Raw genomic sequence first — 16,117 nt, 5'->3', positions numbered from 1 at the left:
TGGTGAGAAAGGGGGAAAACAAAGAAACATTCAAGAAATCAACACTAACTTCCCCATCCAAAATTACTGCCTAGCTTTCTCCAAACATGCACCAGGATTTCAAGTACCTATTGGACCACCAACACCCAAAGAAGTGGTGCACAGAATGACCCAGTCCAGAATGGAATGTAGGCATGGGAACTGTATTTGGGTTAATTACAGAAGACCAGTAGATCTAACTTAATGACTTGCACAAGCACAGCACCTCAGCTGTACAGCTACCTTGCTGAGAGAGCTGTTGGGAAGCCCTACCAGCTCTGATTTGCCCACAGACCCCCAGTTTGCACATGCATCACATAGTGCAGATTTTGGTTTCACTCAGCTATGTACTGATATAAGGCCATAACTCGGTGACCTGGCTCTGGAAATCTGTACATTTCCATTTTGCTTTTTCAAGTCTGTTTTTTACTTAGCAGAAAAAAAAAAAATCCTCTACTTGTAAAAAGGCATAGCATTTTTAGTCCTGTTCCAAGCCAAAACCAACACCAGATGGAAACTCATTTAAAATTCTTACATCTTTCTGCAAGGAGGCTACTACTACCAGCTAAGCAGCACCAGGGAAAAAAAGTAAATTAAAAAAAAAAAAAAAACCAGCAATGGACTATGAAAGTGATTTACATTATATAAGATGAGTAAACACAGAAGAAAATCAACCAGAGTGACTTCTTCAAAAACAATAATGCCTTATTACTTACTTTGAAAACAATGAAAAGTCCTGAAAATACCATCAGGTCCCACCAGATACGAAATGCATAATACATGTTCCTAAGGTTAGTGGAGGAAACCTGAAGTAGTTTTACTCTGCAACAAATCTCAGCTCCTAAAAAGATATAAGGTCACAAACTGTGAGTCAGATCATGCCAGTTGCAGAGACCAAAGACACCCAAAAAGCCATTCCCCACCCTCAGGCTATGCAACAATTTGAGAGAGAAAGCCAGACCAGGAAAGAGAATGAGACATCTTGTTGCTTCCTGAGTTTCTATCTGTAGCTTTAAGGGGGCTGCCCTGCATGTCACCAGGTCACATTTCTTGCTGGAATAATAGGAACAGTTCTGTAGGTGACTCATTCATAATTCATAAAATCTTAAGCATTTTGCAGCTCTCACTACAAATGCAGAGCAGCATTTTCTAGTCTCATTTATCATAGCCAGTCTCAACAACAAACTGATACCAAAAAATCAGTAACAGAAAAGTTTTCTGATCCTGAAAATACCTTGCAAATAGTATGAATACAGCACTTACACAGCAATCTTATTCAGAATGTGTGCAGTGGCCCTTACTGATCACTCACTACAGAAATCTGAACAATGGCATGTCTTTTTAAGAAAGTAAGAGCTGTCAAAGTGTATGTTTATACTATTTGCAGAGCATTCTTTATTTAGATTTCTATGGTAACCAGTAAGTAAGAGGACTGCAGTTCGTATTTTGAATTTTTTTCATTCCCCATAGTCCAAACTAGCAGAAGTACTACGACCTTTTTTCAAGAAGGAAAAAGCAATAAGCAAACATCTTATGGACTCAAATACAGCTGAGTCTTTAAAAATTAACTTCAGATAAAGTTCTCTAATGTAGCAACAAACAAATCATTCATTCAAGTTATCCTTTTTAAAGTAATTTAGTAATAAAACCAGTCTAGTATGCATCACCCACCAGGCCAAACGTGTTACAACGGGATTTCTGCTGTTACATTATTTTATCTGTCAAAATGCAATCACTGAAGAGGAAATGGGCAAGTTTGTTCTCCCTCTGTCATATAAGGAATCAGGGACCACATACATTGTGAGAACCAGTACCTGCTGCAGGGGTTCCATACTGTTAACACAGGAGGAAGCATGCTCATTATTAAACAACAACAATTTAATTTGAAAGGAGGGTCAGACAGTGTACTGCAGCCCACACTCACCCTACACCTCCAGAACTGACTATGGCCAGGCTGGTCCAACAGCACATTGTGCTTGCTGTAAACACTACAGGGTCGGCAGGAGAAGCACCAGCTCCCTTACCCACGCTGCCTGGTTGTGGGTTTTCCCATCAAGTCCTCCTACTTACATTTTGGGACAATAAAGCATCAGGAAGAACAAAATTGCTCTGTTTTGAAAATAATCAGAAATCAAAATGATTGTTATTTATTTCTTTTCGGTGGGAACTGCAAAGCAGGAAAAAATTCACCTCTCTCCTAAAATACAAGGTATGTCCATTTTAACATCAGAATTGTATGTATTCTCAGGTATTCACTTCCTTCTCTTTGTTAGTCTTGATTTTTGAAGAGGATGCCAGCCCCAGACACTAGTCAGCCAGCCTTCAGCACCAAATATCCAAGACTAATTTCCAAAACCTCAGAGAAATTAATCCACTGTCAATGTCAAATGATTTTTACAGAATATTCTTCTCTCACATTTCACATCTGGCCACTCTCTTCCAAGCATTTTGGTTGTCAGAGATGGTACCATACCCCTACCTTCTGGAAGCTCATGAACAAGTCTGGAGCAAGTGCTCCCAGCAAGCCCATTTTTACCCAGTGCATTGAGTTAAGTTTTTGGGAATTGTAATTCCTCCCTAGACAAAGGCTATTTTTATCAAGGAAAGAGGAAATTCTGTCCCCATCTCCTGTGAGTTTTATTATACGTCCACAGTTCCCAAGTGAAACTGCACAGGACATTGAGAACTACAGCATTCTGGCAAGAGCACTGAGGGTTTGGTCATGAGACAGCCCCAAACTGCTGAGAGGAAAGCAATCGCTGAAGGCAGCACAGCAGGAGCCCTCCAGGACCACATTCCCTTCCCACTGCCCAGAAGCAGAGAGATGGCCAGGCAGCAGCAGATGACAGCCAAGGCAATCGCTCTGCACCTACCTAGAGTCACCAAGGAGACCACTCAAGTCTCAAAAGCCACCTTTTGGCAGACCAGTTTAGCACAAGACAAAAGACAGCTACCACCAGTGCTGACCAGCACAGGGTCAGTCTGAGCTCAGCCACGCCTGCGATGGGACAAGGGGACATTGTCTGCAGCCCCCCAGCACGGGACCTCTGTGCCCTCATTGCTGCCTGGAAAGGGCAGAGGAGATGGCAGAGGCACTCCAACTACCCAAAATATCCTAAAGCCCTGAGAGTCAGGCACTCTCTGCAGCTAGGGCAACTCACACAGCCAAAACTAAAGAGCAGGGAAGCACTGGGGAAGGTATGCTTCACCACCAGAGCCCCATGAGTGGGCACCATTCTGCCTGGCTCCCCCAGGGGCCTGTAAGCACCAGCCACTTGATCCCTCTCACCAGATTCTCCCGCCTTCCAAACGGTGGTGCCTGAGCACAAACAAAGGCATCCTGTTTTAACATACCACTTTATGGCAAGAGCATGGAAAAGCAACAGTAGGCAATAGTCAAAAAAATTAAAGAGAACAGAAGTTCTAAAGTGGAACAGAAAGCACTTTCAAAGCCCCAAGTTTCACTGGGATGCAGAAGCCAGTGAATGAGAGCTCAGTTTAACCAAAATTACTCCAGACTAGTAAAGCATAACATTACACAGGGTAATAAATTTGAAAAACAAGAACTTGTTAGATACAGTAGAATAGGAATACATTTTCTACCTGTGGCTTATATCCTCCCTTGATCTAATAAATGCAATTAATTTCAACATCACTGAAGGGAAACAGAGTACTTCATCTCCCTCATGGTCCTACCTAATGCAACTAGCCAGTTTAACAAGGGAGAAGTTACAAGTGCCTACCAAGCAATGTGTCAGCCAGAGGCAGGCTCCTTGCCAACAAAAACTGCAGCATGTTCATCTCTGCACCTCCACACCAAGCCTCCTAAAAAATACTCTTCACAGCAAATCTTTCCTTAGAAACTTCTTAGCATGAGCTGTGCTGAAGTATCTAATTGTGTTCTGCAAAGCACATTGCAAAGGTCTCAAATATTTCCTCACTCTGTGCTTGCACATGTTAACTTACATAAGTCATATAACTGCAGAATATCCTGAGCTGGAAGAGACTCACAAGGATCCTCAAAGTCCAGCTCCTGGCCCTGCACAGGACAACCCCAACAATCACACCATATGTCTGAGAACATTTTCCAAACATTTCTTGAACTCTGTCAAGACTCAGTGGTGTGATCACTTCTCTGGGAAGCCTGTTCCAATGCTCAACCACCCTGGGTGAAGAACCTTCTCCTAATATCTAAACACCCCTGGTGCAGCTTGATGCCATTCCCTCAGGTCCTATTGCTGGTCACCAGAGAAAATGTTCAGCACCTGTTCCTCTGCTTCCCCACACGAAGAAGCTGTAGACCTCACTCTCCCCCAAGAACAAACCAAGTGACCTCAGCTTGTCCTCACATGTCTTCCCCTTTAGACACCTCACCATCTTCACGGCCCTTCTTTGGACTCTCTCTAATACCTTTATATCCTTCTTACACTGTGACAACCAACACAACAGTCAAGGTGAGACAGCACCAGTGCAGATAAGAGCAGGACAATCCCCTCCCTTGCCTGGCTGGTGATGCTGTATACACCCCAGGACACAGTTGACATATACACATGTTCCAAAGACGGGGGGAAAAATCCCAGTCCCTTTTGGCTCACTCAATTACAAGCCAGCCTCCTGCTACTCACAATACTGCAGTGGTACTCCTATACAAGGGCACTTGCTTTTGAATGCCAGAGGTGATGGAAGGAAAAAAAACCCCACAAATCTCTGATACTTGTTCTCCATAGATAGGATGCACAGAAACAAAGAGATAACCATAAGAGAAAACACTATAACATGCATTGAAAAAAACAAAACAAAACCAGAAAAAATGGACTGAGTGGCCCAGCTGTCATCCTGGCCACCGTGAGGTTCTGCCTTGCTGGCAGGTAACCCTGTAATCCACAGGGGCTGCTACTGAAGGAATGCAGCCAGTACCGAGCAAAATGCTCAGAAGAGCAAGGGAAAAAGGAGGCAGGATTTCAGATAGATTTTGCTCTAAATGTTTCTAAAAGGACTAATTTATTTAAAACTACTCTCTTCTCTTCCATGTGCTTATATTTTATCTAGCTTTTTAATTTGTTCTGACCAAGCTCACGTTCCTGCTGTTCAACCCAGTAATCCAACAACTTGATATGTGAACCATTCAATACTCCTTTTAACATTGAGTTCATATGTCACTGATAACCAGTTGCTTAGGATGCAGAAACACATTGAAAATCCCTGTGCAGCTCCTGTGGCTCTACAGAAAAAAGGGCACAAAACTTTCCTGGAAAAATATCTCTAGTATCCAGCTACAATGAAAGGGGAATACACCTACACAGTTTGGCTGACCCAGAAAATTAATGCTTGGCCTCTGTAAGTAAATAAGCAAAACAGAAAGACAAAAGAAAGTAAAGTGAAATTAAAATAACCACAGAAAATCCAGGCTAGGACTAAAACCCCCCTCAACACCCCCAGATATGCCCACAACAAAAAACAAAACCCAACATGAACACAGGTATTCATAAGGAATTTTTGCTGCATTGTCCTCCAGTAAGTGTTTGGATTTTAAGGTCACACACAACCATTCAGTTTCCCAAGGAAAGGGGAATCAGATGGCAGCAATAGCCCCTCTCTATTTGTGCTGACTTCTAAGAAAAAAACACCTAAAAAATTAAAAGTCCATAGCAGGCACCATAAAGCTACTACAGTTATATATAAGCATTACAGAAATTTAGATTCTTCCATAGTCTGAAGTATCTTTAAAGCATAACTATTCCACTTTTTTGAAACAATTTTGTCAGTGTGCCTGCAGAACTATAAGCTAGCTAGAAAGGAATATATACCCATTGCTAGGAAAGGGCTAGCTGGGAAATGCAGCAAGAGCAGAGAAGCACACGGAGCTGAGGAGATGCTCAGCACACTGCACAAGCCTGAGGTGCCTGGCCACCCCAAGGCACAAAGGGGAACAGGGAGCTTTCCTTCCTTTTTTCTCAGCATAAACATGAACAGTCAAGCATTATTTTCTGTCATCAGATAAGAGCTTGCTTTTGGAAAGTTAAGAATCCGACATTTAATCAAGAAAATTTGCCCAGAGAACAGACTGCTCACTCTCTGCAGAAATCACAAACACATCCAGTTGCTTCTAATATAAAAGTCCAACTACACAGCAACCCATGACACTAACACTTGAAGTTTCACTACAATGCACCATTGTCAAAACTACCAGTTTATGCTGTCAAACAGCACCTTAAGAGAATATTGCAGTGGTATTTTCTTTATATTAAATACGCAGAGCATAGAAATAATCAAAGGTGCACTTTGGAAAGGTAGTCAAGTACTTTTCTTCTGAACACAGATTTCAAACAGATCATTGACAAATGAGAAGACCTAGGAACACCACAGGGGTATGTTCTCCAAAAATTTCGTTCAGAGGGTTACCACAAAAAATGCAAAAGGCCTCCAAAAACCCCTACTTGAATCTAGCCAGAAATGCATACCACACAAGCACAGTACTTTCACTAAGGAAGCAGCCTATGGGGTGGTTTTGTTTATGCACTGATTAGGCCGTTAAAAGCTTTCAGAGGTACCCCACCTACCAGAGTGCATTCCTCAGGGTGTGTAAAAACACAAAGGTCCTCTTTTTCACTGAAGATCTCTAAAACTGTAACAGAGAACAGATTGTTTCCTAACATCTTTCATACAACCCTGTTTGTGTTCCTACAATTCAAACACATTATTCCCAGCATTTAACTTCCTCTTCATTTTAATCCCTTAAATTTGATGAATACATTGGCATTATTTTCCTCGCAGAAACCCAAAGTCAATTCATAAAACAGTAAAGTTTAAAGACCTTCAGATATAGTGCTATAAAAAACTTAGAGTCCAAGTGTTGTTGTTTAGATATAACTTTACTCACATTACAAAATAAAGATGCAAAGGACAAAATGCCTGGACGGGTGACTGGTGTTGCAAGTGATGACTATTTTTTTTTTAATCTATAAAGCCTTTCCTTTTAAATACAGTCTTACAGATGTAAAACCAAGAGTAATATAAGTGTACAGGAGTACACTAGGAACATCAGCAATGCTGACTCTAAAGCACAGAGATCCATCCCTGAGATGGCACCAGCCCAAAGTGCCAAGGCTGCATGCTGCTGCCCAAGCTGAGGCACATTGCTTCTGGTCCTGAGCCAGATGGCATGAAACCAGCTCAGATCTCCTCCATAGCACAGCACATTTATGTGCAATGCAGATAATCCTTCTACAACAACCAAGTGCAGAAGGTGGGGGGGACATGATGATACTATTCACTACAAGAAAAATTCCAACAACGCTTGGCTGAACAAGACAGCAAATTGGCCTGCATTATTGCATTTGTATCTTGCCATAAACACCACCATCTAAAGTCAGCTTGCTTCCAAGATTTAAACTCAATAAACAAAATCTACTTGAGGAATTCTACTAATTTACATATCAAATACTAACGACCATTTCACTGTTTCAACCCTTTTCTTATTCCTTCACTGATGTTAAAATTTAGCTTTCATTTTATTACCTTCCCATCCTTTTGCTGCATGTTGGCTACAATTTGGTAGAAACATCCTACCTTAAGATTGTAAGCTGTGTGTTTGGAGAGATGCTGGAAGTGGATGTTGTCTGCCTGGACTTTAGTAACGCCTTTGATACAATTTTCACAGGATTCTCCTAGAGAAACTGGCTGATCATTGCTTGGATGGGTGCACTGCTCTTCAGGTAGAAAACTGTGTGGGTGGTCAACCCCAGAGAATGGTGATGAGTTACCAGCCAGTCACAAGTGGTGGCCCTAGAGCCCAGTTTAATACCATTGTCAATGACCTGGACAAGTAGATGAAGTGTATTTGCACAGTCTGCATACGACACAAGTTGGGTGGGCACACTGATCTACTGGAGGACACAAAGGCTTTCACAGAAGGATCTGGACAGGCTGGATCAATAGCCCAATGCCAGCTGGATGAGGTTCAACAAGGCCAAATGCTGGGTCCAGCACCTGGGTCATAACAACCCCCTGCAGCACAACAGGCTGGGGGCAGAGTGGCTGGAACACAGCCCAGTGGAAGAGGCCCTGGGGGTGCTGGTCAAGAGCCAGCTGAACACAAGCCAGTGTGTGACCAGGTGGCCAAGGAGGCCAATGGCATCCTGGCTTGTATCAGAAACAGAGCAGCTAAGAACACACCAGAAACAGGACAGTCATTGTCTTGGCCTCAGCACTGGTGAGGCCACAATTCCACTGAACTGTGTTCAGTTTTGGGCCCTTCATTACAGGAAAGACTGAATGAGACGCTGGAGTGTGTCCAGATGGGCAGAAAAGCTAGCAAAGAGTCTGGAGCATGTCTTACACAGAGCGGTTGAGGGAGCTGTGTTTGTTTAATCTGGAGAAAAGGAGGCTCATGGGGGCTTTTTCACTCTCCACAAGAGAGCTGAGGTTGCACCCAGGTGCAGGTCAGGTTCTTTTCCCAGGTAACAAGTCATTTGACATGAGGGAACAGCCTCAAGTTGTGCTAGGCAGATTTATATTGGATATCAGGAAAAATTTCTTCACTGAAAGGGTTGTCAAGCATCAGAACAGGCTGCCCAGGGAACTGATGGAACCACTGTCCCTGGGGCCCTTTAAAGGACATGTAGGTGTGGTTCTCAAAATAGGGTTTGGTGGTGGACTTGACAATGCCTAGTTAACAGCTGGACTGGATGATTTGGGGTCCTCTCCCAGCCTAAATGATTTTACGATAATGGGTACCATCAGCACACTATAGGCAGAAACCAATTAAAAGCTGGAAAATATTTGACCTATGTGTACAGAGTTATTGACTAATGCTCAAACACAATTTGAAAACACAGTTTGATCTCAGCAGTCACTCTTGCATGAGGAACACCAGGCAGCATTCACACACTACCTCAAACTAACATACACTCCAGTATCTGGTCCAATCTTCCAACTGTTCCTCAACTTATGTAATTTTTAGAGAAAACTTGTCTTTATTTGGCTGCTTGTTTTTTCCTACACTCATTTTTTCCTCTCACTATCTATATATATATCTATATATGCATGCACCAGGATCTTAATATGTGAAGTAGCAGACATAAAGGCACCTTTTCCTATAAAAACAAAACCAGAAACCTGAAGCTCTGGACATTTTCATTAGAAATCAAAGTTATCATGATGATTTTTAAGTTAATCTGTTACTGTTACAATGTTTCCCTGCTTTCATATTCCAGCTAAAATCAGCTGTGGAAATGACAGAAGGGTGTTTTTTTAATACCATAAATTTTAAGCCAGAACAGAAGCCGGAAGTTCTGGAAGTTTCACAGGAAATCTGGTCAGTTTAGTTTTATAGCTGGAAGCTACCTCAAAATTTCTTTTAACATTTGAATAGAGAACAGATATGAATCTCAGAAAATTAGGGTTCATGTGCAGCCAAATCAAAGCAACACATGAATGGGTACTGTTATCAAATTGAACTGTACCCACCATCAAGCTCACCACATACGTGGCCTCTGGTGTGATGTTTTATTTAATAAAGCAATACAGCCTTAGTTCCTCAGGATAGGGACTATGCATTTTGAGTTAAAATGAGACATTGTGGGCCACTAGTGAACTATCCTTTTAATGCTCCTAAAAAGTTTTGGGTACTACACAGAAATACTTGGAAAGCTGTATTTCAAATCTTATGCTTTTCCAACCATGTAGTTAGAGATAGTTAAGTCATAACAATCAATTTTGGATGGGAGGTAGTGGAACTCAGCTGGAAACCTGGGCTGGGCACCCCCCTCCTCACACAGCTCAGAGCACGAGAGCATCTGCCAGCTTCCCATTCATCCCACTGCATGTGGGACCCCTCTCCACAAATCTGAACTACTATTAAGTTTTTACACCATGGAATCAAGCACAGAGTTTCATTACTAATACTTAGCTTCAATTCCAAACAGTTCCTATTTAAAGTTAACAGGATGTACATGTGTACATAAAATGTGGACTAAAAAAAAATAAAAGAAAATAGAGTTCTCATGCTTGAGTCATTAGAGATGACATGTTTCTTGGCATAAAGCTAAATAAGGAGAGGGAAAAGAACAAGAACAGCTGGACAAGATCCAAGTTCTTAATGCTTCCAAAGCAACTGACATTTACTGGCCAAAGAAGACAACACCTCAAATAATTTCAGCCAAAATAATTTTTTCTTCCTAATTCTTAAACAGCTGTAGTTACCAAGGCAAGACTACCTTATCCACCTGAACTGCCCTTCATTCTTTGAACTAGTGCACTACGTATGGCAGCATCAATGTGGATGTGTTTTACAAAATTCATTCAATGCAAAAAGAACTTGGACTGGACTGCTCTGTGGATACCACTAGTAAGTGCCAAACCTGAACTTCTCCAAAGTAACATGGCCAACCACAACAGGCACACTGGTGTCTGAGAGCAGGTCTGTCAATCAGTAGTCCCTGATGCACTTTAAATGAAGTGTGCTTTGCAATGCCCACTCAACCAAGGAGAAAGCAAGGACTGTCACATGCACCTCCCCAGGCAGCATGGGTTTGCCAAGATAACCAGATGATGGGCAGGTGGTGAGATGCACAGATACCAAACCCTGGCTGGGAGACCAATTGCAAGGGTCAGTAAAAGGGTTCAGTGTGCACAAGAGCAGAGAGTGGCATCCTATCTCCCACATCCTTGTCTTTTGAAGTATCTCACAATGCAACGAGCTGAAAGGAAGGCTGCAGCAGAGAGATAAAACAGGTAGGAACCTCAGAAAATGACAGGTTCTGATGTAAAGCAGTATCTGACAGGACCATGAGGAGTCTGCAGAGAGACATAAGTGACATGAAAGGACAAGAAATAAAACAACAATGGATCTGAGTATTGACAAATGTGCACTAAATGGAAGTTTTTAAGCTAGCTCACAGGATTTTTAACTAAACCATTAATTATAACATATTGAAAGGGACTTGAAACAGCTCAGCAAAAGCTTCAAGATACAGCCATGGTTTAAAAAGAACCTCAAATTCCACAGTTTGTGTAAACAGAACTGAGATGAAGAGTAATGTTAGCCTAATTAAGGTCTTCTAGAGGACACCAGTGCAGATTGCTTTTTTATAACATGCCGTGCTAGTCACATCAAAAGACAAGGTTACCTCTTTCATAAAGAGGTAACAAGTCTGGCTCTGTGAATGGAAAAACCCTCAAAGTACACTGTCTTCCTGAACAATCCAAATCTGCTGAAATACACCCAAGTACGATAAGACAGAAACCCATTTGGAAAAGGAAGCCTGGCAGTTTCTGCTTGTATATACAGAAGAGTCTGTGATTATGTAAATACAAAAACTAATTCTGGCAGGAAGTCATGGAAGTATGGAACATTTTATGTGGGAATCAGGATCAGGAGAATTGTTCCATCTTCACCAGGTTTATTACTAAGATTCATTTATCAACAATCAGGTCTACCTGTTACTGTTACAGACCACGACAAAACAGCCTCATGGACAAGGTATTGAAAATAGAGGGACAGAGGGTCTGATCCACCCTGATGACCTCCCCAGTCTCAAAAAGCACCACTCTATCTGTCTGGCACAGATAGACCTCATTCCACAGTGGGTCTGGCTCTGGTACCAGACAAAAGGAGCCCTACACAGGAGCAGTAGTACCTGCTGAAAAACTGGAGCAGATTTTGAAGTGAGAAAGGGTAGATTTAGATTGGACATAAGCAAAATATTTTTATTATGAGGGTGATGAGGCCCTGGAACAGATTGCCCAGAGAAGTTGTGGATATCTAATCCCTTTAAATAAATGTTCAAGGTCTGGTTGGATGGGGCTTTCAGCAACCCAGTCTAGTAAAAAATAAGATGTCCCTGCCCACAGCAGTGGGGTTTTTAGACCCACTGTTCTTTAAAAATCCCTTCCAATCCAATCCAAAACATCCAATGACTCCATGATTCTACCTACCCTATAATGTCCTCTCTGCCTGGTGGTCCTGGCTACCACCCATACAAAGCCAACCTGTTTGGGAAAACAAGGGAGCACCAACAAACAGTGCCAAGACACAAAAAGATCCAAGATACACAAAGCCAACTATACAGAAAACCATAAGGCCCTGCACGCTGGTCCTCATGCAGGTGGGAAGGACAGCTCCACATGAACAGCACACAAGGGTAACTCAGAGAATTGCTTAATTTCTGCAGAGCTGACTACCTCTCAACAAGGAAAAACAGCCCTCCTTTGAATGCTTTCTGATCTTAGACCTACCTCTTCCATAGTTCTAAAATATTGACTGAAATGACACTTTGGTGCATCTGGAGATTTGCCATACATCTATCCCAGCCACAGAGCTCCCCTCCTCCTCTTGTTGTTCCACACATAACATACACACCAGAATCCCCTCCATAAATTGTGCAAAGTTTAAATTGTTTCAGAAATTGCATGCTCAGCATCTGGGAACACATTTTCTAATGATCTTCTCAGTACTGCCTGTGCTGCTGAAGAGTTTTCAACCCATCCAGCTCAGGAAGCATATATTTACTGTGAGCAAAGATCTATTTTCTTGGAGAAAAAAATGTCCTAGCTTGAAGCTTAGATAAATCAATGTCCCTAAGATTAAATTATCTTGCTGCCCTCAAAACAAGCCCAGATGAATTTCTTTGCAGCTGAAAAAATAATTTTTATGCCTTTTTCTGCCACTCTGCAAGCCAAACTGTGATTACATTTTTCTGCTGTTCAGAGTTAATTAAGTGGTCCTTGAAAACCATCAAGATTTGTTACATCATCTTCCTTTCTATCCTAGGAAGGTAACCTGTATTGTTGTCCAAGTTATTGCTTTTCCAGGATGTTAGCTCCTCCAGTGGGTAACCTCTTCTACCTCATCCAAATCCTACCTTCTCCTCAGGGTCTCCTTTTAAAAGTTCCTTTGTGGCAAGACATGGTCCCAGGAAAAGTAATCCATTCTAGATGCAAAAGACCATTCACATTCTCTCCCTACTGAAGGCCCAGACATCATCTCTACCCAGATGATGAGGGCCAGATTCTCTCACTCTCCTGATACCAGTATCATGAGATTAAGTCCTCATAAACAAAAAAAACCTCTCCTAAAGCAAAGTTACTGCCCAACTATCCACCAAACTGTTTTGATAAGTCCCAGTGAGGGATGGAATATTCAGTAATGGAGCTACAGGAATGCCATGCCAATGATGGAGCCACATACACAGATAATCACAGTAAAACACTAACAGACATGTAGCTTGTCATTTCCTTCCTTTTTTCCTACCTGTTCCCACAGACAAGTGAAATGTCAACACTTAACAAGTCTGCCTGGATGCAAGATATGACTGTCATCACTGAAGGAGATGCAACTGAAAATCTTCCACTATTCTCCCTTTTAAACTCATCAACTCCAGTCATAAAAAGCACATTTCACTGCTTGCTGCCCTGCTCTACATTCACCTTTGGGCTCTGGTAGATTTTACTCTCTGGGAGACCAATCACTTCAGATAACAGCCTGTAGAAAAAGATGGCTGGTGCACATCTATGAGCTTCACCTTCATACTGAAGGCGACCATTTAAGATCAAACCAAAACAGACTTGAAGGGAGCAGTGCCAGTATCAAGAGACCAGTTCCCAACAGCCATCTGTACTCAAACATACAGTGGAGTTGCTCATCACATAAGCCTATGATTAATGGTGTCCTGATGAAAATAGGAATTCAATTTCAATTCTTCTAGAATAGCCAGAGGCCTTTTGGTATTTTCAGGATGTCATTTTGGTGTCTGGACCTTTACACAGCCTGAAACAAAGAACAAGCACTTGCAAAAGAAAGATAAGGAAGTGTCATGTACAGTCTGAGCACTAAATCTGTGCTTCAGCTATAATGAAAGGGTGTTTCTGCAAAAAGCAAAGTCACAAGCAGGACACCAATGGGAAAATATAGGTGACTTCTGTGGCAAATTGTTCATCACTGCATACAACATTTCACTGTGGGCAGCACACTAGAAGGAAGGAAAGCAAAAGGAAAAAAAAAAAAGGTGGGGAAAAATGGAGGTAAAAAACACTTAAAATGAGAACATTTTGGCTTTCCTGAAACCCCACCCACTGCAAGGACTCGAGGTGCTCAAGGACCCCAGGCCAAACATGCTCCACTGAGGAGCCTTGTTAGTTCTCTCCAGAAACAGTGAGGAAGTTTGCTCTCTCCATTATACTGGAGTGAAAGCCCCCCCCTACACAGGAACTCCACAGGTGAAGTGGAGGAAACTGGAATCCCTGACACCCTCACATGAAGATGTCAGAGCCCAGCATCTCAGAGGAAAGCCCCAGCCATGAGGTAGCTGCCTTTTCCAGATGCTGAGAGCCAATGCTTCCATTCAGACAGAAGCAATATGGTAACCCAGTAAGTTAAAACCAGATTATTCTTCCCAATTGCTCCTTCCAGCACACTTTGTTCAGTGGAAAGAAGATTAAAACCTAGAGAAGTTGTTGTATTCATTAATCTCTGCAGACTCACTGCAATCATAATTGGGCAGCCTAACTGCTCAGAAGATTATGCCAGTGATTCAATTGCACTGCAATACAAATAAAGATATCTGCATAAAGTGGGCTGCAAAGTACTAAATATAAAGATCTAATGAAGTTATACATTTGTGCATCATTGCCCTTTCTAATAGAGTTTGGAAAATTGAAGGCAACATACTATTATATATCATGTGCTATTATTCACATAAGTGCCTAAATTACAGAGTTTTGGGAGACACTAGTTACGTGCATATTAAAAAGTCATTTATTTCATCATATAATACACAGAACTCTTTCAAGACTGAAATAGGAAACATGAAAGCGACATCTGAATAGCAAGTCTCAATTAAAAATTATTTCTGCTGCCATAACAACAGCTTTTCCCTCCAGATTTTGGGTTTCCCTCTCACACTGAGCACAGCAGGAAGAGAATTTCTGAACTCTAATTCATGTTCTTCACATTTATCTTCTTCCAAAAAAAAGGGGCACTGAGTACAAACTGTGACAGGAGTTCACAACTTCTCAGAACACTGGATGAAATTGTTCATACCACTTAAGTACAACGTTAGAGGACCTGAATAAATCAGGTTTAGGCTTTATGTTTAGACTAGAGGCTCTTGAGAGCCAGGGGGAGGTAAACACTTGCACCAGATAGAGCAGAGATACAAAAAACATTATTTAGAAGCAGAGGACACCCTGAAATGTGCAAATGATGTTTACATGTAGGGATACAACCAAGTTAGCCTGTGCAGCACTTGTGAGGGAGGCCTTGGCTCACCTTGCACACACAGGGATGAAGATGCTGAGTAGCTGTCAATCATATGTCCCTTAATGAAGCCCTGGTGTTATTTCACAGTCAGCTATCATCTTCTGGTTTTCTTCCTTGTTATTTTCACCTTGCGCCTAATTGATTACAAGCTTGGCTACCACTGGAATTTGTTCAGCTTCACAGTAGCCTGGCCAGGGGGAGCAGCCAGCCCCAGCACCCCACCAGCCCCTCCTTCAGCAGGGGAATGGGGACAAGGAGCGATGCCCGGACACAAAGGGCACTCCAGGTCAGCTGACCTCTGGCACTCTGGAATCAGCTGCTCCTCAATAAATTTTTTCCCACCTGGTAAACACTAACTCCCAACCCCCAAATTCAGGGTTTGATGAGCCTAGCTTTTCAGAAGCCATTTAGTATCAGAAATGGCTTTCTAAGCACTCCCTCCCTTCTCCCTCAAAGGATTTCACACAGCTTCAGGGAGACAGATGAAAGCTTCCTCTCAGAATATAAATTTATATTCAAAAGAGGCTTAATTACTAAACTGCAGTTTGTTTTATGTAAAAGGATTTGTCTTTATCATAGAAACCACAGCTGTTAAAACAGTGTCTGATAGTACACTTCTCCTATCATCACTATTCCTTCATTAGCCACAGTGTATATCTTTTATCTTAACTGCCAAAAAGAAGCTCTCAAGTAGAAGCTGCACAACTTCTACTCGAGTTAAGAAGGCTATTACCATCCTCACAGCACAGATACATCAACCACAACTACCCCAACACCGCACAACACTGAAGTGACATAAGCAACATCTTTCCCAAATTGTTCTTTTGATCATTCAACACG

At 42.0% G+C, this 16,117-nt stretch overlaps 1 protein-coding gene across 14 annotated transcripts in view; it reads right to left on the bottom strand.

Moving 5' to 3' along the window:
• APBB2 (amyloid beta precursor protein binding family B member 2) overlaps positions 1 to 16,117 on the bottom strand; it is a 157,819-nt gene that overhangs the window by 123,877 nt on the left and 17,825 nt on the right. For 3 of the 14 annotated variants that reach the window (XM_050973728.1, XM_050973726.1, XM_050973727.1), the window contains one exon: positions 735 to 859. The exons of the other annotated variants lie outside the window; for them this stretch is intronic. The gene's annotated coding sequence lies outside the window, so the exon portion shown is untranslated. The remainder of the gene's footprint in view (positions 1 to 734; positions 860 to 16,117) is intronic. 14 annotated transcript variants of the gene reach the window in all.

This window comes from Serinus canaria, chromosome 4, assembly GCF_022539315.1.
Source record: "Serinus canaria isolate serCan28SL12 chromosome 4, serCan2020, whole genome shotgun sequence".
NCBI classification, from domain to species: Eukaryota; Metazoa; Chordata; class Aves; order Passeriformes; family Fringillidae; genus Serinus; species Serinus canaria.
This window is presented reverse-complemented; position numbering and strand designations above follow the sequence as displayed.